This window comes from Bos indicus, chromosome 6 (assembly GCF_029378745.1).
Source record: "Bos indicus isolate NIAB-ARS_2022 breed Sahiwal x Tharparkar chromosome 6, NIAB-ARS_B.indTharparkar_mat_pri_1.0, whole genome shotgun sequence".
In the NCBI taxonomy this organism is placed as follows: Eukaryota; Metazoa; Chordata; class Mammalia; order Artiodactyla; family Bovidae; genus Bos; species Bos indicus.
This window is the reverse complement of record NC_091765.1, coordinates 72,362,617-72,389,041: the sequence shown is the minus strand read 5'-3', so window position 1 is coordinate 72,389,041 and position 26,425 is coordinate 72,362,617. Positions and strand designations below refer to the sequence as shown.

General features: G+C 41.9%; 1 protein-coding gene across 5 annotated transcripts in view; it reads right to left on the bottom strand.

Moving 5' to 3' along the window:
* CRACD (capping protein inhibiting regulator of actin dynamics) overlaps nucleotides 1-26,425 on the bottom strand; it is a 282,379-nt gene that overhangs the window by 54,840 nt on the left and 201,114 nt on the right. For 2 of the 5 annotated variants that reach the window (XM_070791467.1, XM_070791470.1), the window contains exons 1-2: nucleotides 17,378-17,536; nucleotides 16,068-16,241 (exon numbers count right to left, since the gene is read on the bottom strand). The exons of the other annotated variants lie outside the window; for them this stretch is intronic. The gene's annotated coding sequence lies outside the window, so the exon portion shown is untranslated. Of the gene's footprint in view, nucleotides 1-16,067; nucleotides 16,242-17,377; nucleotides 17,537-26,425 lie in introns of those variants that run through there. 5 annotated transcript variants of the gene reach the window in all.

Here is a 26,425-nt window from a genome sequence, read left to right as displayed (position 1 = left end):
CCAATTACAAAAAGATAACAGTCTGGGATCCTTAGTATAGATGCAAACACACCTTCAAACTTCATCAATCCCTGAAATAACATATTGTATCCCCCTTAAAAGGAAAGGAGATTGATAACATAGCAAATAAGGCACTGTGTTAGTCATGTAGTCCTCAAAAAGAGTTAAATTATTTAAAAGACAAGGAAATGTGCAATATAACTGAGATCACATTATTTAAGAATGGTTAAAAACAAAAAAAAAATTGGAGTGTTTAATTTCAAAATGTTTTCAGTGATTATTTATTCAGGCATATAGTTCAGAGATTTTCACAAAACCTACTTTTGGTTTTCATCAGTAAAGTCTCCAATGGCTAATTTTAAAAATTATAATCAGTAGATTTTGAAGACCTTCACAGAACATTAGGTAAGTGTTAGAAGAACTGACTTCACGTGTTTTGCTTGGTGGTCCAGCGGTTAAGAATCCACCTTGCAATGCAGGGGATTCCAGGGGGGATCCCTTGTTAGGGAACTAAGATCCCACATGCCGCTGGGCAACTAAGACCACATCCTGCAACTGGAGAGAAACCTGAGACGCAACAAAAGATCCCGTGTGCCACAATTAAGACCCAAGGAAGCCGAAAATACATATTTTTTTAAAAAGAATTGACTCTCTATAAAATGAGTCAACTTAAAAATTTAAACTAATAACATTCTGTAAGGTGCCACAAGTATTATTACATGACCGTATAACTGGTCTTTGGCACTGCCTGATGAAATAAACGAGTGCAGTACTTTCTCCATGACTGTCCAAGGTTCAAAATACGTAACTGACATCACATCTAATTTCTAGGTCGACGGCATCAGTAAATGGTCAAACAGCAACTTACGCTACATTTCATTTATTTAGGAGGTAAAATTCTCCTTTTATATCAATTGCTTCTCTTCCCACTGTAGAAATACCTAACCCCAAGTTTTCTAATTGGAAATATTCTAAAAGACCATAGTAAAGTTCTAAAAATATCAGTTATGATGACATCATTACCCCCAGCCTGGGTCCACAAATAAAGCTTTTAAGCTACGTAGAGAATTTTAGATTGTTAGAATTTACTGATAGGAAAAAAGTCATCCCTTGCTCTAAAGTTAAGGTGGATTTGATGGGGTTCAATTGAGCTGGAACGAAGGGAGTTATCTATAATTAAAGGCAAATTAAATGACAGTTTCTTGAACGGCTATTTAATTGATGGGTAACTTGGTCTACATGGTCAGGCAAGAAGGCTGATGAGGGCCTTTGTAATGCCTCAGTGTCTTGAATGGTGGCAGCCACCATATAAAATATTGGCTGCATTGATCATATTGATGAGGAAGACAGAAAGTGAACAGTCTGGGAGAGGACACCAGGCTATGGAAGCCTTAGCTCAGAGAACTTGGTGGGCTTCATGCAAGCACAGAAAGGGCCCCTTCGGGTGACTTGTTCTGCAGAGCTGGCCATTTAAGGACTGTTTGTAAACCAACCAGCCTAGCACTTTGTGCTGCATATTATATGGGTAATCACTTGGCTTGAGTCCACACACATCATCGTGCAAGACGTATCAAAGTCCAGATGTCAGATAGCACCCTTCTCAAGAATTACTCAGCGAAGACTATTTCATCAATGCCTTACTACCGGAAAAGTAAAGGAACAGTAAAACCTACCTGAACTCTGCAACCAATAATCATTCCTCTTACCACAAAGAAAAAAAAAAGATTCTAAATCCTAGGAACACCAATCTCTCTTCAGAGGAGGAATCATAACACAGAAGCTTTCATTAGAAGTCTGCTTCAAAGTCTTTAAGTGACATCTCAATTATTAAACAAAATTTCCCCCGTCCCCATTTCCACAATTAATGTTCCTGTTGGAAATATCTTTACATTTTAAATAAAATTCAAAAGTTTACTTTTATGATTATTTTATTATTGACTGTGTCATTTAACTAATTTTCTAAGATTAACTTTAGAAAAAAACTTAGTAATTGCAATTAGCAGTTAGGCCCACCCAGTATTCAGACAGCAGACCAAGCAACCTCAATGCTGTTGTTGTTCAGTCACTCAGTGGTATTCGACTCTTTGCAACCCCATGGACTGAAGCATGCCAGGCTTCCCTGTCCTTCACCATATCCCAGAACTTGCCCAAACTTATGTCCATTGAGTTGGTGATGCCATCCAACCATCTCATCCTCTGTCATCCCTTTCTCCTCCCGCCTTCAATCTTTCCCAGCATCAGGGTCTTTTCTAATGAGTTGGCTCTTTGCATCAGGTGGCCAAAGTATTGGAGCTTCAGCTTCACCATCAGTCCTTGCAATGAATATTCAGGACTGATTTCCTTTAGGATTGACTGATTTGATCTCCTTGCAGGCTGAGGGACTCTCAAGAGTCTTCTCCAACACCACAGTTCAGAAGCATCAATTCTTCGGCACTCAGCCTTTTTTATTAAAAGTCCAACCCTCACATCCATACATGAAACTACTAGAAAAACCACAGTTTTGACTATATGGACTTTGTCAGCAAAGTAATGTCTCTGCTTTTTAATATGCTGTCTAGGTGTGAACAGTATGAAAAAGCAATCTTAATAGGGAATAAAATTTTATAAATCAGGTAAGGAGTTATACTCTTATTTACTTGACTCCCCAGTTTTATTCTCAATGTTAAAGTCTAAAATCTTCCATATCAAAAAGGCAAGTACCTACATTTTATGAAGCATTTGCACTTCTATACCACAACAACCATCATGAAAACCTGAACATCTGTCTGTACATATCCTTCATCAAACTATTTTATGATCAATTTATGATTTCGCAGCTGTATCAAGTCTGTCTCCACCACAGAATTAATTAGATTAAGTGAGTGGTCATCACTAGCAGCTATTTTCTTCACAAATAAAGCCAATTGTTATGGTGAATATTTTTGTACAGATGGGCCTAAAAAATCAAAGCAGTTTTCATAATGTAGCAAAACAGACAACTTCTGCAATGCTAATATAAATACTCCCAAAATACAACAGTCATACAGAAGGAGTAGGACATAGCAAAATATTCTCTAGCATTAGAATATTTAGGATGGCATTTTACAACTTTACCACAGAAATTTACTCTTGTTGGGTGGTTAGGGCAGTGGGGAAAGGAGAGAAAGGAGAAGAAATAAGTATTATTTCTACCTAAATTTGTTTTTTCTTACTGACTGCGGCTCTAGTTAGGGGTTAAGTGTGTGGGCCCTAGAGATGAGAGTGCGTGTAGTTGGCCTGAATCCTGATCCCATGTCTTGCTAGCTATGAAACATCTGCTTACCAGCCTCTGTGGATATTTACCATCTTAAAATGGTAAGACTGAGTTTATAGGAGAAAAAGCAGCGGGTATCACATTTTCTTAATATTTCAGCATTTTTCTGCCATAATTTTTCACATGAAAGAACCTATATCTGCATATACACTGCTTCGGGGATCACAATAATTTTCATTCTTTAAGTACTGAATTGAATTAATTTACTTTCATCATCTAATAATTACTTAAGGGGATTTTTTTTTCATTTAAAAAAGTGCTCACTATCTATTATTTCATGGATATAATTACATACCATTTGATGGCTACATCAGTATAATTACTAGTTTATACAGAAGACTCTAAAAATTAAAAACCACTGGGCAAGTCAAGCAAATCTGATTCATTTTTCCACTTGTCATGAGGATGCAACTCTTACATTTTCATTTCTAAACCGAAAATAATAAAAGCATACGATTTCTCTGCATTGGATTTATATAACACCCTTCCAAATGAGAAACAGAATTTCCTCTCTTAGTTCATTTAGAACATCGTGTCTTAGTCTGGAGTTTCTCAGACTGTGCTCTCTGGGTCAGTACCAGGTTCTTATTCAAAGACCAGTCCACTTGAGAATCCATGCAAAACAAAGTTAAACTTGTTTCTTCACTATGGGACCTTTCAGGGTTTTTAATATGCTGATACCAAGTATTGTGCTCCAGAAGAGCAGCGAATATGCAGTGCTGCCCAAACTTGACTTTCTGAACATCCATCATGACTAGCGCTCCTCTGAATACTCCGGGAAACAATGTCTTCATTATCTCTTTCAAATGTCTTGTAGTTTCTTTAGGTCCCATACTCTTATACACTCTAAATTTCTCCCCTAAATTCCAGAGCACACTGCTCAGTAAACAGGAGTTTACTAGAGTGTAGCTCTAGTGATCTTTTTAACTAAACAGCTTCTTCTCCAAAGTATTCTGATGTTCCAGAATTAAGAGAAGCACTGCAGGATTCCTCTTAAGTTAGTAAAATTACAGGATTCAGGCAATTGCTGTGTACCGTGTCCTAACACAATGCCTGACACAAAACAGACACTCGATATACAGATCAACTGTTCCATTAGAGTCAGATGTGCTTTGGAAATCAGAAGTTTTCAGACTGTGTAAGTGAAAGAAAGTGAAGTCGCTCAGTCGTGTCCGACTCTTTGCAACCCCGTGGACTGTAGCCCACCAGGCTCCTCTGTCAATGGGATTCTCCAGGCAAGAATACTGGAGTGGGTTGCCATTTCCTATATAGAGGCATGTTAAAACCCCACGGGTGTATATGACAGCACTTTACAATCAAATCCAGTGTTTCTGGAAAACATTTATATTCATCTTAGTGTTAATAAATGAATTTTGCACCAAACTGACAAAGAACCTTTGGGAGTTTGAAAGTACAGATAGGAGGTGGTGATCTCTTTAGGCAGTACAGTCAGTCTCACAATCACACTTGTTTTGAAAATGCAAATTTGCTCCAATGTGACTGATACATGCTATCTCATCCATGACCAGCGGCAGGTGAACGCTTGGAAAACTGCACTCTGCTGAAATGAGGTGTGTAGGAACACACAAAACCTCCACCCACATACACCTCAAACGTCTACCAGTTCCCCCAGATGGCCACCTGTGCTTTGAGATAAACCCGTGCACATGTGGTGTTGCCGCTGTGTTCCTTCCACAGCCTCACAGCAACTCACAAGGTGCAGCCCTCCAATACTCCAATCCACAAGAAAACTCTAGGTCTTTTTCAAGGTAGAATACCATATACATTACAGGATTGGTTTATTTCATGACCATTTAACATGTGTAAAACTGTGATACCTTTTTTTAATTAGTGCCTACCCTCTTAAATATGGCACAGATAATTTTTTTGTGTTGTGCTGCTCTCCCACTTTCCAATGAGTCCCTGGTTCTCCCTTTGTGATTCAGCATACCTTATTGATTTTTAGCAACACATACGTCATGTGATAGTAGAACTCACTGCACATACTAAGGAAAACATACTGAAACAGGTTTGTACTGTACTTACTAGATCTATGCAAGGACCAACCAAAGAAAATGTAATTTCTTGGCTGCTTCTTGGGTCCTTTGTTTCTCAAAACCAATTTTTAATTTTCCCAGTTTTTCCCATTGGACTCTCAGAGCCTCCTTGTACAGATTTCACAATAATTCACAAGAGAAACTAAATAATACTGAGAAACAGTTACAGAGGCAGACATAATTTTTAATGTGAAGTCTCAGTGTTTGGCCACATTTCTCCCACATACTAGAAGACGTGTGGGTGGTGGTTCTTTTCACTGCCAATTTCTGTCACTTGAGTTTCAGAGGGTGCTGTGAATCAACACCCAACTCTGAGAGGGAAATACTGGTGGGGGAGCTGCCTGCTACCTTGCTCTGCAATTTAGTGCAGTAGCAAACTACCTCAAAGGATACCTCTACCCAAGGGCTGAACACCTTAAATTCATTTCAATTCAACACATGCTATCTAAACACCCAACACCTGTAGGATCTGCCTGGGGCCCAGCAGGCAGCACTAGTGAGTAAAGAAAGTTTTAGGGACATCTCAGGCTGTATCAGTCAGGGTTTAATCAGAGAAACAGAACCAGCAGGAGGTGTTTTTACACAGGCGTGCATGAGTGTGTGTATGTGTACGTGTGTGTGTGCATGTAAGATCCATTAAGAGATTTATTGCAAAAAATTGGCTTATGCCAGGTGCAGGCTGGCTAAGCAAGTTTGAACCCACAGGGCAACTCCTTAGGAAGAGCAGGCTCGAGTCTGCTGCTGCTTCACAGGTGGAATTTCTTTTCTCAGAGAAGCCTCAGCTCTTTTTAAGGTCTTTCAATGTATAGAATCAGGCCCACCCAGATTATCCTGAATAATCTCCCTTGCTTAAAGTCAACTGATTACAGACTTTAATTACATACAAAATATCTTCACAGCAACAGTTTAATTAAACATTTATGTTTCATTAAATAACTGGGGAGTATACCCTAGCCAAGTTGACACAGCAACAAAATGATCATCACACTCCACCCTCTCAACTTGGCTCTCATGCACACTCACACCACACTTCATTTCCAAATAAAGCCAATAACAAAGTCATACTTTCACTGACATGATACAGCTATCCTACGTACATCTGAAAACACCCATTCTGCAGAAGAAGTTCAAAGTCCTTGGGCAATGCTCATACTTCTCCTATAACTTATATACTGAGATATAAAGTAAAAAGTGAAAGTGTTAGTTGCTCAGTTGTGTCTAACTCTTCACAACCCCATGGACTGCAGCCCGCTAAGCTCCTCTGTCTATGGAATTCTCCAGGCAAGAACACTGGGGTGGGTTGCCATTCCCTTCTCCAGGGGATCTTCCTGACCCAGGGATCGAACCTGGGTCTCCTGCATTGCAAGCAGACTCTTTACTGTCTTAGCCAACAGGGAAGCCCCACTGAGATACAAAGTTATTATTAAAACATCTTATGTTTGATGATGAGATAGGAAAACATATTTTGTTACTATACAGAGAAACATATTCATAACAAAATAAGCAAGAAGTACCCATAACTAGTATGGGTTGTTTCTGCAACAGTCATGTGGTCTTCAGAGCTATCTTCTTTTTTTTAATATTTATTTTTAATTGACTGATGATTGGTTTACAATACTGGTTTGATCATAGCTATCTTCTTCCACTACCCATTGCTTTTGCCCTCAGCAAGGACCTCAGCTGGTTGTGTTTCTTTGCCTGGTGAGTTGATTCACACCTTTAGAACCTGGTCCATTAGCTGTCCCAAACTGGGCTGTTGTAGTTTTTGATTACCCCACAGGATGTGGGAATACTAATATGCCCTAAGGGATTTCCAGGAGTCCAGACATACTCTTCCTTGCTTCCATTATACAGTAGCAGCAATTTTCCCTTGATAATCAGAGTCAATCACTGCATCCCATACAGTAACTCGCTTCCTTGCCCATTGAATGAGAAGCAGGAGGAACCCACAGGGACCATGTGAATCTCAACAATTCACTATGTAGTCTCCTGGAATCACTGCTGTGTCTACTGATGGAAGTAATCCTCCTACTGTAACTAAGAACTCTAGACAAACAGAACTTGAGGTCAAGGGAACAGGAAGATAAATTTTCCTAGTGGATCACAGACAATGAAGCCATTTCCATTTCCACCCATTGATTCCTGGACCAATGAAGCCTGGCTATGAGAGAGACATTACTACATATTGGACACTGACACAGAACATATATCATAACCTAGAAGACACTGTCCCAGCCCCCCAAGGTAACACTATGTCACTGCTGCTGCTGCTAAGTTGCTTCAGTCATGTCCGACTCTGTGCGACCCCATAGACGGCAGCCTACCAGGCTCCCCCATCCCTGGGATTCTCTAGGCAAGAACACTGGAGTGGGTTGCCATTTCCTTCTCCAAGGAAATGAGATAGGAAATGAGATAGGAAAACATATTTTGTTACTATACAGAGAAACATATTCATAACAAAATAAGGAAGAAGTACCCATAACTAATATGGGTTGTTTCTGCAACAGTCATGTGGTCTTCAGAGCTATCTTCTTTTTTTTTAATATTTATTTTTAATTGACTGATGATTGGTTTACAATACTGGTTTGATCATAGGTATCTTCTTCCACTACCCATTGCTTTTGCCCTCAGCAAGGACCTCAGCTGGTTGTTTCTTTGCATGAAAGTGAAAAGTGAAAGTGAAGTCGCTCAGTCGTGTCCGACTCTTAGCGACCCCGTGGACTGCAGCCTACCAGGCTCCTCCATCCATGGGATTTTCCAGGCAAGAGTACTGGAGTGGGGTGCCATTGCCTTCTCTGGCTATGTCACTAGCACTATATAATTGAGTCTTCAAAGCCACTGCAGTATGATATCAAGCCAGCTGCAGGATGATGGGGAGCACAGACAAGACCAATGAATTCCACAAGCCGGGGCCTCTCAAGTTCCTTGATTAAAAATGATGTTGTGGGTTGTAGCCTGCCAGGCTCTTCTGTCCATGGGGATCCTTCAGGCAAGAATACTACAGTGGGTTGCCATGCCCTCCTCCAGGGGATCTTCCCAACCCAAGGACTGAACTCAGGTCTTCCACATTGCAGGAGGATTCTTTACCATCTGAACCACCAGAGAAGCCTCAAACTACCATAATAGAAGATAAGACAATCTCTAAGTGCATGAATGATAGTTTTGACAGAAGCACCACAGGCAAAGAAGGCAGATCTTTTTCCAGAATGTCTGTTCTAGTAAGAATAAAGTGCTGTTCCTTGCATGATGGAAACAGGTCCTCTGTGCCTACCTATGGGTAGTGAAAGTGAAAGTTGCTCAGTCATGTCTGACTCTTTGTGACCCCATGGACTATACAGTCCATGGAATTCTCCAGGCCAGAATACTGGAGTGGATAGCCTTTCCCTTCTCCAGGGGATCTTTCCAACCCAGGGATTGAACCCATGTCTCTCACATTGCAGGCAGATTCTTTACCAGCTGAGCCACAAGGGAAGCATCTATGGGTAGAACTACTGTGATATCATTTCTGGAAACAGAAAAAAATACTGTTTTAAAAGATTTTCAAATGGAATTATATAGTCTGTGTCAGTACTCCAGATTGTGTCAGGCAGTCCTGAAGGGCTATTCTTCTTTGATCTGAACCCCTTCCTTTGCACCAATACCACATTTATTTCTTTTGATTCTACTCTGTTCTCCCTGGAGAGCATTTTGTGGGGATGAGGCGGTCCTTTGAGAATCACTGCCCTCCCAGCAGGTTTCTCATACCTAGACTAAACCTTGGACAATAGCTCAGACAGGTAATAGATTCACCCTGGCAATGTCCTATTCTGGGGAGACAAAAAAGACACAACCACTGTGTTTTATAGAAACTTTCCATTAGTTTGTGCACCAGATACTGGTAGAATAAGCGACAGCCCAATCCTGAGAGTCCAAGGGAAGGTGATTTAAATTTCCTCCAGTGTCTGGGATGTATTATCTCTTTGACTAATAATCCCTGGGTTCACGTGATGCGGAAGTTGGAGAGAAACCTCAAAGGTGTCCTTTGTCCTTTTATGGTTGGGCATCATTTTGTAAGGTAATCTAGGTTCAGGGGTTACAAACACCTTAGAAATGCAAATGTTTCCCACATAACTCACTGTCCACAGCCTTCCAGGAGAGTCACAGGAGCTCTACTGCGAACACAAAGGTCACTCCTGAACCAAAAACGTTATGGCTCAGATTTTATTTCCTAAACACAGCCCTCTGGGCAAATACTGCTGCTTTTTGGTTTGTTTGTTTTAGCACCACCAAGTCTGCTGCTGCTGCTAAGTCGATTCAGTCGTGTCCGATTCTGTGCGACCCCAGAGACGGCAGCCCACCAGGCTCCCCTGTCCCTGGGATTCTCCAGGCAAGAACACTGGAGTGGGTTGCCATTTCCTTCTCCAATGCATGAAAGTGAAAAGTGAAAGTGAAGTCGCTCAGTCGTGTCCGACTCCTAGCGACCCCATGGACTGCAGCCCACCAGGCTCCTCTGTCCATAGGATATTCCAGGCAAGAGTACTGGAGTGGGTTGCCATTGCCTTCACCAAGTCTAACAGTGGCTAAACCTGTGATTTTTTTGTGTGTGTACTATTTCTCAATAATAAGGAGAGATGCTCTTCATCTCAAGAGGTTATGTAAATGCAGGGAAACAACCCCTCCAATCTTGAAGATCTGGGTTTATTTGGTCACTGCTGCCATTTTCTAGCTTCTTGGGACCTCAGTTTCCACATCTGCAAAATGAAGCACCTAAGCTCTATATGAGGGTCCCTCCCTGTTTTAAAACTCTAAGAATCATTTCTTTAAAATGTCAGTGAACTTCAGGGGCTTCCCTGGTGGTCCAGTGGTTAAGACTCTGCCTTTCAATGCAAGGGACACCAGTTCGATCCCTGGTCTGGAAAGACATTACATGCTGCAGAGCAACAAAGCCCATGTGCCATAACTGCTGAGCCCACGCTCTAGAGCCTGCACTCTGCAACAAAAGCTACCACAATGAGAAGCCCATGCACCACAACCAAGAGCAGCCCCCACACGTAACTAGAGAAAGCCCACATGTAGCAATGAAGACCTAGCACAGCTGAAAACAAATAAATAAATCTTTTTTTAAAAAAAATGTTGGTGAAGTTAGAATATATTCTGGCTCATAAAACCTCTCTTTTCATAAGTTATCTGTTAATTATATTCATTATATTTTCTCCATTCCTGGTTTGTCTCCTAATTACACTGGTTTTGTTACTATCATACTTATTTTGCAAAATTAAGGACCTTCAGGCTTTGGAAGAAGCAATAACGTAGTCTGCAAGTTGGCAAAAAGAGAGCCAAGTCATTCCATTTCTTTGTGTCAAAATCCAGGTTCCCATTCCTAGGAATGCCAATGCTGATGGAGAAGAAACAGTGTCACAATCCTAGAACCTGAATCCCCAACCCCATCACCCCACTGCCATCCTGGGTCTGACTCGGTGAGGTTTTCTAAGAAAAGTAACTAATGTGAGCCTCAACTCTGGGAAAAACTTTTTCTGGAGGGAAAAAGCCTTCAGACACACTTCTGAGATTTCAGGGATTATATTAGGCACTCAGGGTTCCTGTTAAGTTCTGAAGGACAAAGTCAGATGGGTCCCAGACAATCTTAGATTTATGGGCCAGTGATACAAATGGAGACAGCTTTAGTTGCTGACCAATTCTACCCCAGTATATTGGAAAAGACCCTGATGCTGGGAAAGACTGAGAGCAGAAGGAGGCGACAGAGAATGAGAAGGTTGGATGGCATCACCAACTCCATGGACATGAATTCGAGCAAACTCCGGGAGATGGTGAAGGACAGGGAAGCCTGGCGTGCTGCAGTCCATGGGGGTCACAAAAAGTCGGACACGACTGAGCAACTGAACAACAATATTCAGATTCTGCTAGACTTGCATTTGCCTGTCTGCTTTTCTTAGCTGTGTATTAAGGAATGCATGCCCTATCTGGATTCTTACTGTACTTAATAATACTACAACTTTATGTCCTGTCTACCAACTCAGCCCATCTGTGGAGAAGCAGTGTTATTCTGTCTAGCACAGGTCCTTGCTACCTCTGCAAGAGTCCCTTTCCATGGTGATGAGTGCAGATCTGGGACACTGACTGATCAACCATATTGACTGCAGTCCTGCAGCACTGAGCTGGCACTGGCATATCACAGGAATTTTTGAGTTCCTGACACCAGCTAATAGGAACTCAAAATTTAGGAGGAGGATAAGTTGTTTTTCAAAATTCAAGACGTTTTCAAGATTCTGGTCTCCTATGAGAAAAAGGTAGAGGACTTGTTAGAAGAAAGCATCCTGGTAACGGTTCATAGGGCTCTCTCTACTGGGTTTCCCTGGTGGCTCAGATGGTAATGAATCTGCCTACAATGCAGGAGACCCAAGTTTGATCCTTGGGTTGGGAAGATACGCTGGAGAAGGGAATGGCAACCCACTCAAGTTTTCTTGCCTGGAAAATTCCATGGACAGAGGAACCTGGTGGGCTACTGTCCATGGGGTTGCAAAGGGTCAGATATGACTGAGCGACTAACACTACCCTACTTGATGGTCCAAAGGTTTTACTGACAGTGGTGATGGCGGTATGTGTGTACCATGGGTCAGCTGAAAAGAAGATACAACGTCTTCCCTCAGGGGCTGGTGATGCTAGGGAAGTTTGGATGAAGGGAATCCTAAGGCCAGTGTCCTGTACATAGTGAGTGATAGCCCACTTAGTAGTAGACCCCACATTCAGTTTAGTAGAATTCAGAGTCCTTTAAAACTAAGTAGAAAAGAGAAGAGAGTGGAATAAAATACAAAACAGGATGAGTATGATTTCAGAAAACTCTTGTCTCTAGCTTATATATGTGTGTTTATGTCTGTGGGTATACACAACTTTGTGCACACATATGTTCTGATATAAGATGTATTTCTTGCTCCAGATCAAGTCAAAAATACTTGAGAAATGCTAATAAAAAAATTAACACACTTTCCAGTAAACCAGGCATGCATTTCAATGCAAGAGTCAACAACTGTTTATCAACACAAGCCATTGCATATGTGGTAGGCATGCTGGCTAAATGAGAGAAAGTAATACATTCAAAAACAAGCTAACAGCTGCTAAAGCAATTAAATAAGCTCCCTGACACTGCCAAAGCCAAAGCTGATGTTCATACTACACTCTACTTTGGCTTTGGTCATTCTATAAAATCTTCCACTGCTGAATTAAAAAAGGAAGAAAGTTTCATTAAACTTGCACCTTTGTGGCTGCTGAGCTTGGTTTTGAAGCATAACTTAAAAACTCCTAATTTGGGAAACAACTTTTAAAAAGGTATTACGTTTCACCTTTTGTACCTTCTTTACTCTCAATATAAAATTTCATGCAGGAAATCCAATCAGCTAGCACAAGATTCATTTTTGCTGAATCACATCACTTTATTTTTCAAATTCCTTTCTCAGAACAATTTCAAGGAGCTGGGAGTGACAATTAAGTCACTACTTGGGAAGTTAGCTGAATAAGGTCAGATGCCAAGTGAGTGAAGAAATCAGGTCTCTTGCCTCTGAGCCTGATGTCCAGCCATCTAGTCAGGGAGGCACTCTGATCAGAAGACGGACCACTGAGGAATATCCTGCTCCTCTCCATCACTCTTCCCAGGATTCCTCTCCTAGACTGATATCCAAAGTATTGATGAAGCACTAGGATATTAGGCAAAAGAATGAAGGAGATCATTCTGGAACTGCTGAACAGAAGTACTGTATTAGACTCCTTCACAAGTCATGTGGGAAATTTCAGAACTTGTCACTAGCCCCTAGAATCACACAGGTGCAGATATCAATGGATTCAAGGAATCTTTAGATACTCTTAATGCTAAATTCCCAGTGGTTACAGAGGACCCTTAAAAGACTATTTCAAAATATGATTGTAAGAAAATGAAGTTGCTAGCAGAGGAGTAAATGGTATTGTTTTTTGTTTTTTTTTGTTTTTTTTTTTTTTACCATAAAGAATAAAACTTGTTCAGTTCAATTCAGTTCAGTCGCTCAGTCGTGTCCGACTCTTTGAGACCTCATGAATCACAGCACGCCAGGCCTCCCTGTCCATCACCAACTCCCGGAGTTCACTCAGACTCACGTCCATTGAGTCAGTGATGCCATCTAGCCATCTCATCCTCTGTCGTCCCCTTCTCCTCCTGCCCCCAATCCCTCCCAGCATCAGAGTCTTTTCCAATGAGTCAACTCTTGTAAACTTTGTTAAACTTTGGCTATGTGCCAGGCTTGAAGTTTTACATGTAATATCTCACAACCATTCAATAAGTTATTATTTTTCACATTTATAGGTGAGGAAACTGAGGCTCAGAGAGGTGAAATGATTTTTCCAGTGTTACATGGCTAATAAGTGGCAGTGCTGAGATTCAAACCAAGTCTGTCTAATTCCAAATACCATGATCTCAACCATTTTTGCTGCGTTTCAAATGTGTGTCTTGGTGATGCTTCTTGACTGAACACTCCCTCTACAGGAGGCAGATGAGCTCTGAAATAAGATCCTGAGTTTGAGTCTCAATTCACTTACTTACTAGAAATAAGACTCTGGGCAAGTTTCCCAGTCTCCTAAGTTTCTGTTCTCTTGTCTATAAACCATGAATAACAATAATACAAAGCTTACTGATTTATAAGAGTTAAATACTGCATATAAATCATTTAGCAGAATGTGAGCATATAGTAAGTATTCAAAAAAAATTAGGAATTATAGTGATAGTATTAAGAAATTCATTGAACTGATGAATGGATATGTTATGACCTTTAAGTACCATTTCTTAGTTGCTACTAAAAAAAGAAAAGAGATGAGGAAGAGAAAGGAGAAGAGTGGGAAATAGGGTGCAAAATGGGAGAAAGAAGAAAATAAAGAGGAAAAGGGAATGTAAGGATATATTTAATGAGAAAAAAAATTTAATTTTAGGTATTTTTCAGAGTAATTCAGACTTATTCAGAAGATGTACATAAGGCTTCTTGATCCTATCTCACCCCAATCCCAGAACATATTTAATCTCACTGCCATGTGGCAGTGTTCCAGATAGCGAGAAAGTAATGCTAACCCTCTTTCCAGTTGCCTACAGTTCTAGACAAACATATAAACAAGTAATGTTTGTAATATATCAGCTATACAGGCAATAATAGAAACATGCACAATTTAAAATTAGAGTTCAAATAACCATGACATGAGGCATTCTCTTTTTTTCAAGGAGGGCTAGAAACCAACCTGCTGCTGCTACTGCTGCTAAATTGCTTCAGTCGTGTCCGACTATGGCAGCCCACCAGGCTCCTCTGTCCACAGGATTCTCCAGGCAAGAACACTGGAGTGGGTTGCCATTTCCTTTTCTGAGAAACCAACCTACATCCTAATAATTACACTAACTCCAGGATGCTGCCAGGCTTTGGGGTAAAAGGCAAATAGACACGTTCCAAGAGGAATCCTCCTCCTCCTCCCTCCAACACAATCCAAGAGGACTTTGTGGAAATGGAGGCTTTAGCAGACTCTGAAAGACAACTGTCAAGGTAGGGACCTGGTGCTTTTGGCAAAATTTAGTGTCTCTAAATAATGCACTGAGCCTTGACTACATTTTAATTCTAAAAATCCATGCTGTTGTTCCCTCTCCAAACAGACTGCAAGCTCCATGAGAGCAGGGCCCTCTGCTTCCCTGCACCTAATGGTGGTGGAAGAATGAGGCACTTAATAAATATTTCCTGGCTGAGCTGAACTTCTAGCTCCCTGAAAACAGAGCAGATGAATTATCCAAAGTTTAAAACAGAGTCTTTCATGTATGAACAACACCAGGTCCCTTAAATGTACATTTTGCCTAGTAAAGCATCAGCTCTCAGGATGAATTATTTCAATAAATATTTTTCGAATAACCTGAGTGAAAGAAGCTCTCTGAAAACAAATTGCACTGGGCTGCCCTCTGTGATGCTTCTGACTTTGGAGTGAGAAACAATCATGCTCCTGGTCTGTATGTAAGAAGAGGCTGCATGAGGACCACCAGCTAAGTATTCTCTAATGTGATCCCACAGCCCTGCTGTCACTTGGAAGATTAATTCCACATCTGGGGCTACTGGGATGTTTTATTCATTTACTTAGTTATTTGGGGGGGTACCTACAGAATTATCCTCAGCCTCACAGAATCCACTCCCCCATTTTATCATGAGAAAATACTGTGGGATGCTGTAAGTGTGAGACATCTGATGCAAAATCCCCTCCCGAATTTCACAACAGAACTCTCTGGTGAGTTCCTCTCCCAGTTAGGAACTGGAAGTCTCCCAACTCCTGAGAGAGAGGAGAGAAGCTGAGATCCATTAACTCAGCAGTAACTCTGCTGCTGCTGCTGCTGCTTAGTCGCTTCAGTCGTGTCTGACTCTGTGAGACCCCATAGACGGCAGCCCACCAGGCTCCCCCATCCCTGGGATTCTCCAGGCAAGAACAATGGAGTGGGTTGCCATTTCCTTCTCCAATGCATGAGAGTGAAAAGTGAAAGTGTGAAAGTGAAGTTGCTCAGTCATGTCCGACTCTTAGCGACCCCATGGACTGCAGCCCACCAGGCTACTCCATCCACGGGATGTTCCAGGCAAGAGTACTGGAATGGGGTGCCATTGCCTTCTCCATATATAACTCTGGAAAACCAAAATGCGATTTTATTTCAACGTCCAAGTTACCATCATCTCCCACTCAATACCTACCAGATCACACAGCTGGAAAAGTGGCCGATACATTATTGCTCACTCGCCAACACAGAAATAAAGCCAGCTGAGCAAAGGCCACGAGGACAGTGCTTCATCATACAGTATGGATCCAGCAAGGGAGACTTGGGAGTGTCAGAAGATACTGACTCCACCTGGGTCTCGACTCAGCTACTGAGACGGAAAGAGAGGACCAGTTAGAAAAATGGTCTCAAGTCACAATGGTTTTCAGCCTTTCCCACAAGCCTCATGGCAGACGATGGTCACAGAGCACAAAGCCTGGATTATGAGTAACTACCTGACCTAGCGATAATGCACCCTGTTCTCTCACATGCAACAAAGTTTATTAAAATGAAGGCAAGTAGGATGATTTGCAGAGGGCTAACCAGAAATGCACTTGAACTCTTTTGAGAACTCAGTTCAGTTCAGTTCAGTCGCTCAGTCGTGTCCGACTCTTTGCGACCCCATGAATCGCAGCATGCCAGGCCTCCCTGTCCATCACCAACTCCCAGAGTTCACTCAAACTCACGTCCATCGAGTCGGTGATGCCATCCAGCCATCTCATCCTGTGTCATCCCCTTCTCCTCCTGTCCCCAATCCCTCCCAGCATCAGAGTCTTTTCTAATGAGTCAACTCTTCGCATGAGGTGGCCAAAGTACTGGAGTTTCAGCTTTAGGATCATTCCTTCCAAAGAACACCCAGGGCTGATCTCCTTTAGAATGGACTGGTTGGATCTCCTTGCAGTCCAAGGGACTCTTCAAGAGTCTTCTCCAACACCACAGTTCAAAAGCATCAATTCTTTAGTGCTCAGCTTTCTTCACAGTCCAACTCTCACATCCATACATGACCACAGGAAAAACCATAGCCTTGACTAGACGGACCTTTGTTGGCAAAGTAGTGTCTCTGCTTTTCAGTATGCTGTCTAGGTTGGTCATAACTTTCCTTCCAAGGAGTAAGCATCTTTGAATTTCATGGCTGCAGTCACCATCTGCAGTGATTTTGGATCCCCCAAAAATAAAGTCTGACACTGTTTCCACTGTTTCCCCATCTATTTCCCATGAAGTGATGGGACCAGATGCCATAATCTTCGTTTTCTGAATGTTGAGCTTTAAGCCAACTTTTTCGAGAGAACTCAGGTCCCTTATAAAAATCACAAAGTGCTTAGGGGATATACCACTGTAGAAAACTGCTGCCATGGAAGTCATGCTCTGATGCCAGTAAGGATTGACACTGGTTGCCTATTTTTTTTCCCCATTTCCCAATTTTGGAGGGCAAGTCCAGGGCCTTTTCTTCACATTCCACACACTCACCTTCTGGACTAACTAAAGCCAGCAGTTTCCCAATCAAACAAATGAGACTCTCCCAGCCAGCAAGTTATTCCAGTCAGAGACACTGCAATATGAGGGGGATGCATGGTGTGTTAGGATAAGACCTTCCACAGCTCAACTCAGGTTAGGTCCAGGTACCTTTGGGGTGGCTTCTGACACGGTTCTAATTCCAGTAAGGAGAAAACTGCCGAAGGAGTATTCAACTCAGGATTCTGTCCCTGACAGTTACTCCAAGAAACCCTGTGTGAAACAGCAGAACTGTCCGCCATGCTACTGTATCCGCTTTAGTTATTTCTACAACAACTAACTTCACTTAGATTCACTCCCATACATGGCCCCCAAGAAAGGGGTATGTGTATATATATATATATATAATCTTTTCATTAAAATAAGGGAGTTGACTTCCCTGGTGGTTCAGCAGTAATACTCTGCGCTCCCAATGCAGGGGGTGCAGGTTTGACCCTTGGTCAGGGAACACAGATCTCACATGCTGGGCAGTGTGGCCAAAAGTAAAATAAATCACATAAAGTAAGGGAGTTGAGAGGGAAGAGATTAGATATTTTGGTTCCATTCAGCATTTCCTAGTGTTAGAAGACAGGAAAGTGGATATCTAAGTTTCATTTCCCCTCTGTCTGGCAAAATAAAGATTTTCTGAGCTCTGCAGACACGAGATGCAGCCAGGCGCGGGGGCTGGACATCACAGCCGTATCTACCCGCAGGTCTCTGCCAATCCTCCTCTCCATCACATCTACCTAGAGCAAATACCAGACATGGCCTCTGAGCAAAACAGACTGAGGCGTCATGTGAGAAACACATCAGAGTCTATCTTTTGCCTGAATCTTATTTAAAAGAAGAGAGGGAAAAAAAGAAATTACATGTATGCTAATATACCAATGACCTTAAGTACAAATTACTTGCTACGTCAACCAAACATTGGAAGTTTGATTTTTACTTCACTTCCACACAGGGCAACAGGAGTGAGTGAGAGAGATTACAGGTAGCGAGGTACCATTAGTTATTCCGCTCTTGTATCTGACTTCAGGAAACACTTCGTCCCAGCCAAAGCAATGACTCATCTGCCGCTGCCAGTGTCACAATAGAAGCCTGATTTGCTGCAGCAGAGCAAACAGAGCAAACGCTCCTTAGAAGAAAAGCACCGCTCTAGCATTTCTGAAAGATTAATTAAAGCCAGTGCAGAAAATGGAAAAACACCATCACCCTTTCACATGAAAGTGGGATGACCACAGCACAACTTGATATAGTTCCGAAAATCAGCAAACATTTCTGCATCTGTTTGTGGTTGTTGCTGTTTTGTCTTATTTTGTTTTTTTGGCATGTAATGAAATATAATATTGTAGAAATCAGGCCCAAGGAGATCTGGGGAGAAGCTGAAATTATACTATATGAATATTCAAAAGAAATGATGAAACTGCTAGCCACTATATACCAGTGATAATTGGTAGAGTTCTTAAATTTAGATTCATATCCTAATCCACCCAACAATTACTATGGTCTATGCACTATGAAAAATTCTCTACACCAAGGATTAAAGTATCACCAGCATAAGATAGGAAATGGTATGCTACATGGGAAGGAGATGGTCATTTCAAGGCGAGAATGATCATTTCTAGATAAGGAAGGCTTTCTGGTAGAAGGGGACAATGAACTGATCTTAAAGGCTGAATAAAAATGTGGAATGTTCAGAAATCAGGGAGAAGTTTTTATGAATAATGAGCACAGAGATGAGGTGAGAAAGTGTAGGGAGTCCGGCAGCAGTGAATAGTAATTCAGGTAGTCAGAGGCAGAGGAGATGTAGAGAGGAGAGCTACCAGATTTGCAGAGCAGATTCGTGGAAGGTCATGACACAGACTAAACACATGCATATGTGGGAAATGGGTTCAGCCTTCACAAGCTATAAGCAGAAGTTAAATAAAAACTTTAACAATTAGAGCAGACAGGACAGCCACAGGGCTGGGACAACCCACTTCTGGGCCCTTTAGCTGCTGTAAAGGATTGAATGGATCGACAGGAAGAGTTAGGACAGCTAGAGTGTGGGGAGAAGTGGCACTGGGGGCTGTGAAAGAGGTGACCATTTACCAGTGAGTACAAGGTATTTCATAATCTTGGCAACTAATACAACCAATGTGTGCTACCTGAGTTTCAGTTCTAAGGTTAAATAAATAAATAAGAGAGAGACAAATAAATAAATACATGCCTAAAGCTTACTTAAGCTTCTGTTTTTCAGATCTGTGGACTGGATCTCTCCTTGGGTATCCCATAGATACCTCAAACTCAGCAGGTCTAAAACTAACCCCATCGTATTTTTTCCTAAACATGTAACATCTTATGATCACTTAAGGGAATGGTATCATAAACTCCTCAGGCACTGATACCACGATCTGGGAATCATTATCAGGCCTAGAACATCACTGTCAGCACATGCACCATCTTCCTAGTTTGGGTGAACCATCATTATGTGAATTTTGATGGGAGCCAGGGCTACTCTCCGGAGAAGGCAATGGCACCCCACTCCAGTACTCTTGCCTGGAAAATCCCATGGACGGAGGAGCCTGGTAGGCTACAGTCCATGGGGTCACTAGGAGTCGGACACGACTGAGCGACTTCACTTTCACTTTTCACTTTCATGCATTGGAGAAGGAAATGGCAACCCACTCCAGTGTTCTTGCCTGGAGAATCCCAGGGACGGGGGAGCCTGGTGGGCTGCCGTCAGAGTCGGACACGACTGAAGCGACTTAGCAGCAGCAGCAGCAGCAGCAGCAGGGCTACTCTCTCTCTCACACTGTGTGTCTGCCTCCAGGACCTTCTAAAATTTCCAGAACATATCAAACATAAGGTAGTCCTGAATCACAGGCACTCTTGCATTTTTCCTGTAAGACTATCTTCCTATCCCCTGACTTTCCGATCACCTTACATAACATTTTAGGGATACAGTTGAAATATAGTCAAACATGTTCTTCAAATACATTAGTTTAATTGTGCCTATATTAAATTAAGTAATATATTAATCTGGAAATACCCTATTATTCAACTCTGACATTTTATAAATCAATAGTAAATTGTTTTTGATAATTTTTCTTTAAGAATTCTCACTATTTCTCTTCCCACTGTTTCTGAAACTCATATTAGTAATATGTTGGTCTTACTGGAATATTCTCTGGTTTTCTTAATTTTTTTCCTCACCCTGCTCATCCTTTTTTATCTTTCTGGAAATTTCTGCAGCTTCATCTTCCAAACCTTTTACTGAACGAGCTACTTCATAAATGATTAATTTCCAAGAGTTCTTTCTTATTCTCTGAATGAATAGGTTTCTACTCTTTTTTTTCACATAGGCTGTGTCTTTCTCTTATATCTTTGAGGATATAACTGTTTTCTTTGAAGTTTTCTTCTGCTCCCTGCATTGCTCTGACGTCTTTGAGTTCTCTTTTCCTGTTTCCTCACTCTGGTCTCTGTCTTTCATGCTGGATACTTTAATCAAAGGTTGAGTGATTCTTAGCTATCTACTCATATTTAATAATGAAGCATGAAAAAGCTATTTTGAACCTAGCATATGAACTGGTAGACTTCACAATGAAGTATTTGAGCAAAAAGTCAGGTTAATTTTTTTTTTTAACTACATAGTGTATTAGGTTATAGGCTAAGTTGCTATAACAAAGAGGTCCCCAAATACAGAGGCTCACACAAGTTAAGAGTTTACTTCTTTCTCTTTTAACATTTCATAGTTGATGGTTGTTCCCGGCTGCTGCTGCTGCTCTTTCTGTTCTATTCCGCTGCTCCACTGTCTCCCAGGGTCTTGTCCTTCCCTTATCAGCACCACAACCACATCCCACCCTAGAAGGGAATGAGGGAAAGGGGAGAAAGAAGTAGAGGCTCCTCACAGGGCTCAGAAAAGTTTAATCAGCAGTCACACCTCACCGCAAGGGAGCCTGGGAAATGTAGTTGCAGCCTAGCCATGTTCCTTGCCAAAACTTGCAGGTATTCTATTAGTAAAAAGGATAGAAGGGAAAAGAGATAGGGGTGGGGGCATTAGAGCCTTATCCAAATTATGAAATCCCAAATGACAGGATCTCACTAGAGGTGGATCATCCAACCTCCTCCCTTGCAATACCCAGGCTGTTGACATTCACTCTCAAGTGTTCCTCATGCCCACCTCCTCTGTGCCTTATACCTGAGTCTGGCAGTCTTTTGGTTTACTTCTTCCAGAGGATAAACTTCTTGTTTTATGTGAGGAGGGGAAGGAGTGGAGGCCTGGTTTCCTGTCCGAGGGGAATGGGGATGGGGATCTGGGGTGCAATGGCTCCCTGGACAGACTTTCTTCTAAATCCCCTACTTCTCAGCCTTCTACCCACCACTCCCTGTGGCCCCCAGTGCCTTTATTTTTTCAGGTGTCCTTCGAATGCCTGTATTGCAGGAACTTGTTTGACTTTCCTTACCATTCTTACCATCCCTCTGTCACTTTGCAGTCTTTAAAAATTCTAGTTCAAGGTTACATCTATCTCTCCTAGTGTCATCAAAGGTGAAGTCTGAATTTCTGTTTCTTGTTCACTTTACTATTTTGGGGAACTGAAAAAGGGGAAAGATGTGAAAATGGCTTTCCTTCTCCATCTTGAAACTGGAAATAGTTTTTTCATCTGTACATGATATTATCACTGGAAATTTTATCCCAAGCCACAAATATCCATTTGCTTAAAATAAGAAGAGTTTTATTTTTCCATTCATCCTGTGGGTGTACACTCATGATCTCCACAAAGTAACCACTAATTGTATTTCATTTTGAAGTGATCTTTAAAAGGCTTATTTGCAATGATATCCAAGACTTGCAGTTGAAAAGTCATTCCCCATCCCTGCCCCCAAATACTTATTAAATCTATATTGAATTCCTTTGCTTCCTTGGTCAAATGACCTCTATAAGCATACAAACCAGCAGTGACATAGGTAATTCTGGGCTATTGTGTCTTTCCTAAACAGTTCTTTGTGGCTCAAAATAAACTAATTGACAGAGTGCCCTATGACGTAAAAGGTTTTAAAGACCTTAATATAAGGCAACTCTCTTTATCCTGAAAGATAATTTCGAGGAACAAAATTTTATATAAAAACTTTATAATTTGGCATGTCTTTTACTTTCCTATTTTCGCTTATGTTACATTATGTACACGGTACACCCTCTTCAATTTCTTTCTCTGGCTAACTCGTGCTCATTCTTCGAGACTCATTTCAGGTGTCAGCTCCTATAAGAAGCCTATCTTGACTGCCTCCCAGAGCTCTTCCAAAGGCTGATCAAGTGCTGCCCCTGTGTTTCTGTATCACTCAGTGCTTCCCTAAATAGCATTTACTATATTGTAATCCCTGGTTTATTTGTCATTTTCCTCCACTAAACTGTGAGCTTCTGGAGGACAAGGTCCATATCTTATTTAATCTTCACATTCCGAGCGCCTATAAACCATTCCTGGAACATAGCACTTGCTGGTTATATATTCACTTATTGAAGGAATAAAAGAAATCCTGGCTTCTAACTGTAATAAAAGTCCCTCAATGAAATGAAGGGCAGAGGAATCAGGAGGGATCATACACTTTGGTTACTTCCATTCACTCATTCCTTCAATGACTCAGTATTATCTGACCCAAGTATAGAAAACATCTTCTGTAAGACTCAATTCAATGACGTTTCAGGAAGAGAAACTTATCTTGGAGAATTAAGCCACTGGATTGCTGATCAGATAAAACAATGCATAAATGTAGGCTTTGAGTATATCTGTCTTAGTCAAGGCCCTTTGGCTGCAATGGGCAGGTTAAAGTGGGGGGGATTTATGGACTCAGAAAACACAGAAGCCCTATAATGTGCAGCCATACTAGAGAGAAGAGCCGTAGAGGACAGGAAAATTTCATGAGCAGAAATAAAACCCAAGCAGACTTGGGTTATAGTCTTCCCTTTTCCATATGTCAACCAGATACACAGAAGAAAACAGCAACTGCCCTAGTGTGGATTTTGACTCCTAGGCTGAACAGCTGATGCAAGGTTTGAGCTTCTCTACTGCCTTCATCCACTGCAGCTGCCATGACATGGGCCTATCCGTCATGTGGGATGTCTCCCAACTCATGGGGGATGTGCAGGCGGACTTACAGCTGTACTAACGGGACTCATGGTGGGGGAAGGGCTACATCAGAATAAGTTAAGTTTCTGAGATAGACAGGAACGGGCTGGAGGAACAGCAGACACAACCTATGAATCTTCCTTTAAACGGTCAGGCATAGTATTAGTCGCTTCAGTCCTCTCCGACTCTTTGCGACTCCATGGACTGCAGCCTGCCAGGTTACTCTGTCCTTGGGATTTCCCAGGCAAGAATACTAGAGTGTGTGGCCATTTACTTCTCCAAGGGATCTTCCCAACCCAGGGATCGAACCTGGGTCTCCCACATTGCAGGCAGACTCTTTACTGTCTGAGCTACCAGGGAAGACCAACGATCAGGCATGCACCTAGCTAAATGCAAGAGCACCTCTGTGACTAAGCCTAACCACTGACCCCCTGCTTAAAGTTGTGGTTGGTCTCCCAGGACCAAGCAAGCCAGGAGAGAGGCAAACCGAGCAAAATGTAAAGCACACATACTCAATAAGACTGTGCTGATTTTTGTGCAGTTTATTTACTCCTCCAGGGACTCTTTCTCAGGGGTTACTCCCCCACTTCAGTCTGTATTATTAGGTGCTCCCTCCCCAGCCACCCTGTGCTTTGGGAGATCTTTGGCATCTCTCTCCCAGGATATTTATCATCTGCATCCTTGTCAATCTTCCCCACTTCTTGAGGTTGGAGATAATACCATATATCTTTTAGTATGAACAAGGGTATACTTTTTTAAAATTGGACAATAATTGCTTTACAATGTTGTGGTGGTCTCTGCCATACATCAACGTGAGTCAGTCATAATTATATATGTATTCCTCCTCTCTTGAGCTTCCCTCCCCCCAAGGGTATACTTTTAATAAATGAATATTATGCCATAAGCTCTGTAATCTTGGAGCCTAGTATACACCTGGGTCACGTTAGAACAATGAGCAATTTTAAAAATCAGGAATGAAATTAAAACATCTGGAAATTAATTGCTTTTTAAAAGTTCTATATAGATTTAATACTTTCATCTGATTTCATGCATTAATATCAGCAGGGCAGATATCCATGTGTTCATCTTCCAGAAGTCTGTAAGTTCAGTGGTAATTATAAGACAAAACTTTATTATGGTCAGTATTCAAACACAGAGGAGACTAGTGCAGGGAGTCTGGCTGGGGTTCATAACAAAGCTGAGGACTAATCGACTCTGATGGTGGCTGATTTTGTTTTCACAACAGTCGATTTAAGCTGACAATAACCATCCTATTTCTAGATTTAGACACTTTTTTTTTCCAGGTGCAAAGATGACCTGAATTTGCTGCAGGTTTAGTTTTGCTTAAATGCATCTAGATGGCATGTAGGCCATTACTCGTTTCAGCTAAATTTGGAGAAATGGGAGATTTTTGACGGTTCTTTGATGTTGATGTTTTACATAAAGGTCCATTTCCATATCTGTAAATTGAGCACAGCGCCATCCTTCTCCCAAGGCCACAGTGAAGGGATAAATAAGATGACGTCAGTTCACCACAGTGCCTGCCTGGGACACTGCAGGTTCTCGGTCCCTGTTTATGGATCTGAATCAATTTAATAAGAATTCAAGTCCAAAGATGCTACTTTTTCTTTTTTTTCCCTCACAGAAGGCAACTTTTCTTATTAAGAATTTCTTTCTCAGAAGATTGCCAGAGAGAAAACAGAAAGTTTTGATGAAACAGTGGAGAACAAAAAATCTGAAAAACAGGGGATCTGGATGCTGTTCCCTGCTTCCTCTAAGCTGCTCCAGCTGCTCCAACCCCATTCAGTTCTCTTCTTCTGAGAAACCCAAGGCCTTCATCGTGCCATTTCTCCTCTGCTTCAGGAGGTGAGGGGAAGCCAAAAGCGGAGTCAGAAGGCATGTCAAAAGGTGTCTTTTCTTCCCTTGCCTGCTGGAGCATCAAATCAGAAACCCACGGTTCCCTCTGGACAGCTCTGGCACCACGGGGCCCAGCGAAGTCACTCTGACATGTTAGAGATGGATTCAGAAGAGGCCATGGTCAATAAAGGCTGAGCCCTCCAGGATCCCAGGACACAGAATGAATCAAAGGCAGCACTGAAGTGTGAAGCAGAATTCCAGTTACCCCTACCTAAAACACTTGTCACATTTTGCCTATCCACCATCAGCACCCTTGTCTAAGTCACTCTCATTTTTGCTTGAATGACTGCAATCCATTTACATGCTCACCGACTCCAGCCCTTTCATACTTCCATAGTAGCCAGGGGATCTTTTAACAAAGTAGGTCAGATAAGGGCCAGAATCTGTACTGCTGGCTCACCAGCTATGGCCTTGCTGGCCTCTCTAGATGCATTTTTGCTCACTCCCCTCGGGACACACTGATAAATCCTTTCAGCCCCCTCCTTTCATTGGGTCTTTGCCTCCTCAGTGAACACTCTTCCCTAACTCTTGCCTCAGCATCTCCTACTCCTCTTTCAGTTTCAGCTGAACTGTCCACTGCCTCAATAGCACTTCAACAGACCCCCTGCTTGGTGTTTCACGCACCCTGCACTTTTCCTTCACAACATTCATGGCAACTTACAATTTTATATTTGTTTCATGATTATTTGTTTCATGTCCACTGTTACCTGCAGAGGAAAAGCTCCTGAGGGCAGAGAATCTGTTTTACGAACCACTGTGTAGCCAGGACCCAACATACTGCTTGACTCATTGTTAAGTGCGTGTGCTTAGTCACTCAGTCGTGTCCAGCTCTTTATGACCCCATGGACTGTATCCCGCCAGGCTCCTTTGTCCATGGGGATTCTCCAGACAAGAATACTGGAGTGGGTTGCCATGACCTCCTCCAGGGGATCTTCCCAAGCTAGGGATCGAACCAGGTCTCCTGCAATGCAGGTGGATTCTTTACAGACTGAGCCACCAGGGA